At 33.6% G+C, this 3652-nt stretch overlaps 1 long non-coding RNA gene across 1 annotated transcript; it reads left to right on the top strand.

The window, feature by feature from the left end:
- Window positions 1-546: 546 nt before the first annotated feature.
- LOC113117934 (uncharacterized) lies at window positions 547-3000 on the top strand. The gene is made up of 3 exons (XR_003294238.1): window positions 547-586; window positions 1550-1675; window positions 2631-3000. It is a non-coding gene; the product is annotated as an uncharacterized LOC113117934 (long non-coding RNA).
- Window positions 3001-3652: the final 652 nt, after the last annotated feature.

The raw sequence follows: 3652 nt of genomic DNA, 5'->3' as shown, positions 1-3652 counted from the left end.
AGCTTTAGTCAAATGCTGCACTTATGTTACTTAAATAAAATGCTTTGATTTTTTTGCTGTTTTTTTTTGCAGTGATTGTTAATGGATGCATAATGTCAGTACTCCTTTCAAGTTTAGGCTTAATAAGTTGTGCTTATACCAACTTTCTTTTAAATAAACCCTACTTCGTTTGATATTTTAACTAATGTAATGGCATTTGGAGTGTCTCCACTATAGATACTGAAACCGTGTATTCAAAACAACAGGAAAGGTTTTTTAATTGGCAACACTGAAAAGGTTTCAGTTGCAGTCTGTATCCACTAATGAGCAGGTTTTTATAAAAAAGCATCTCTTTTTCTCACCCTATTACAAGTACGTTTTCTTTTAAGCTGCGTTGTTTTGCCTCTTTCCTTAACGAGCTGTTTTGCTGAATTGAATAATTCATCTTGACAGCTGCAGGGAAAATGCTTCGGTCATTTACACATTTTACAGTTGGGTATATGCATCACACTGAGCTTTCACTTTTCATTTTTAGGTCGACACAGAACAACAGAGAATCTGGTGCCATCTTACCTGTAGCAGAATCTCACCTGTCAACAGGAAAAATGTGAGTCGCAGCAAATCGTTTGGTTCATGTAGGCAGCAGTTTGTCATTCTGTCAATCACTCTGACACCTGAACTAACAGACTGATGACTGAACATTTAATATTTGACCACACTGTGGCCAGCACAAATACATTTGTTTCATAATCCTGAAATAATTAAATTCAGACACATAACGACAGTATGCTCATGTTTAATCATAGAGATACTAAAAATTATTTTGAATAAGCATTGCGCCCAAGTTACTTTAGTATAACTGAGATACTATTTGAGTTTTTATATATATATATATATATATATATATATATATATATATATATATAATTAGATTTTTTTTTCTTGATTTTGTTTGAAGTTTCAGTCATTTTTTCTTTTTTTTCTTTAAAAAATGTTTTTATACTGTGTTTATACATTTTTATTTCAGCTTTAGTTTGTTTTTATTACATCAAGTTGAACTAAATGAAAACGAGAAATTTAAGAATTTGTTTAAAATATGTTTATAAAATATTATTTTGGAAAAAAAAATTTAATTAACAAAGCATTTGCCTTTAACAACTTTGTGTCATTGCTTACTTTTCCTTAATTCGCCTTATTAGTTATTATAGATCAACTTTTTTTTATTTGTTGTATGCCACTGATTGGCCACCATATGTCATTTTTCAGCATAGGTTTTTAATAAATATACCATGATTTTCTTTCTTTTCTAAATATTTCAAATCTAGAACTAAACTTTCAGAAAAATTGGTTAAACTAATTTGCACAGAAATCAAATTTAAAAATAGTTCTCTACATTTCTAAATCTGAGCAAAGAATAGAAGGCAACTCTTAAACAACAATACTAAAAGCAATCAAATGTATGCTTGCCTTTGATGTCACTGCTAATTAATTAGACATAATCGATTATGCAAAGTGCAATATTATGTAAAAGAGTATGCAAAATGATCTGTCATCATGGTCATCTTTGCAGTAGTGCAGACAACATCCACACTCAGACAGATGAGAGAGCAGCTCCATGTGCACATCAGAGCTCATCCGACACAGAGATGAAGAAGATGAATGAGCTGGAACCTTCTCAGAGTCTGGAGGCGGACAGGTACCTGCATCATGTCACTTGATACACGCTGAGGGCCACTGATGTGTTTCTGACGCCTCGGGTGGCCTGATGCCTTACGAATGCTAGCAAAACAACCTCATATAGCCTGCTACTATATGGCTCTATCCAAAATCACATGCTTCCCTACAATACAGAAGACCAAAACAATATGTGAAAAGAGAGTAGAACCTACAAAAAGTGCCAAGATGACCTACTATTTCTGACAAGATTCTGAATTGTGCATGAGGCCACTGCAGAGGATCTGTGAATGGCAGTTAAATGACACAACTGGCACTGGAAGGTCACATGACAATGACAACATGATGAATGCAGAACATCTGGATTACACTGATACTACACACATTCATGTTTTATACAGCAGTCTCTAAGTAATTACAAAGTGCCTACTTAGAATGAATGCATATTCAGACACAGCCTATGTGTCAAATGTTTGCATGAAATAAAATATTTTTACACCATTTCTACAGCATTTATACATTTAAGCAGAAAGTTTAAGTTTTAAACTTAAGTTTTAATCTAGTATCTAGATCTACTATGGAAGCCTGTTTATGCCACAGAAATGACATCATTTTGGCTTTTTTTTTTTTTTTTTTTTTTTTTTTTTTGCAATTTCGAGCTCACTTCTCACAATTCTGAATTTCCATCTCACAATTCTATTTTTTCTTGGTCCCACCAATGAATAAAAGATATAGATTTTTTAATATTAAATTTTAATATTAATTTATAATAACTTTTTTCGTTGCAACTGAGAGTTTATTTTTCACATTCCAGAATTTTCTTCTTTGCAATTCTGACTTTCCCCTTAGAATTCTGAGGTTATATTTTAGAATTCTAAGTTTATATCTTGAAATTCTGAGAAAAAAGTCAGAATCGCCGGATATTAACTCAGAATTATTTCAGAATTATCTTTCAAAATCTACCCTCTTTCCTTTAGATCTGAGGATGTTTTTGGCAACTTCACATGAGATTCTTCAATCAGATGAGATAGTGTTGGCCTAGGATCTGAAGTGTGAGTTTCATCTTTCTTCACCCATGTAAGAGCATCTCACACACCACACCGAGATGACTGATGCCGCTTTAGTGCGACAGGACTTTCATCATCGCTGTCTTCTGCTCCTCAAACTGACAAGAGCTGGAGTCCACCGCAGTGCAGATGTGTTTGTTTATTCGTCAGCTGTTCACTAGAGGATGACCGTATAGACAGATTACTCGCCGATCAGACCCCAGAGTTCACAACCTAATCACCCTCAGGTCATCCAAGATCAAGATGAATTTGTTTCTTCATCCGATTTGGAGAAATGTAGCATTACATCACTCGTTCAACAATAGATGCTCTGCAGTGAATGGGTGCCGTCAGAATGAGAGTCCAAACAGCTGATAAAAACATCACAAGTGATCCACACCTGTCCATCAATTATCATCTTGTGCAGTGAAAAGCAGCGTGTACATAAGAAACAAATCCATCAAGGAGCTTTCATTTTAATTTGTTGTAAACTCATCTACATATATGCCCTGAACTATTGTCGATCTATATGGCAAAAGCAGCAAGACTTTGAAAAGGAATCACACAAGTGTTTCTTTACTGATTCCATTGATATTAGACATGTAATAAATGTTTCCTCCATCTTATTTCCAAAATATGTTTCATACATTTGTTTGCTGTGTGGATCTTATGTATGACACTATATTTTGTGTTTTGGCGTCACAGCAAATCCTTAAAATGATATTGGTAATTAACTTAACATTGCTGCATTTGTTGAAAAGCTTCTGTGTCACCATCCTTTGACAAGCAGCATTGTAATAAATATATATTTTTGTCTCTGATGTTTCTGTTGTATTTTCAATCAAATTTTTATAATGCATTTTAAAGCCATGTTTAGGCATCATTTTAATAAAAGATTACTGATAATCAGTCTCAAACTGAATATCAGTAATGCCTGATTAATTAAGGATTTT

The sequence above is a fragment of the Carassius auratus genome, chromosome 17 (genome assembly GCF_003368295.1).
Source record: "Carassius auratus strain Wakin chromosome 17, ASM336829v1, whole genome shotgun sequence".
Classification (NCBI taxonomy): Eukaryota; Metazoa; Chordata; class Actinopteri; order Cypriniformes; family Cyprinidae; genus Carassius; species Carassius auratus.
This window is presented reverse-complemented; position numbering and strand designations above follow the sequence as displayed.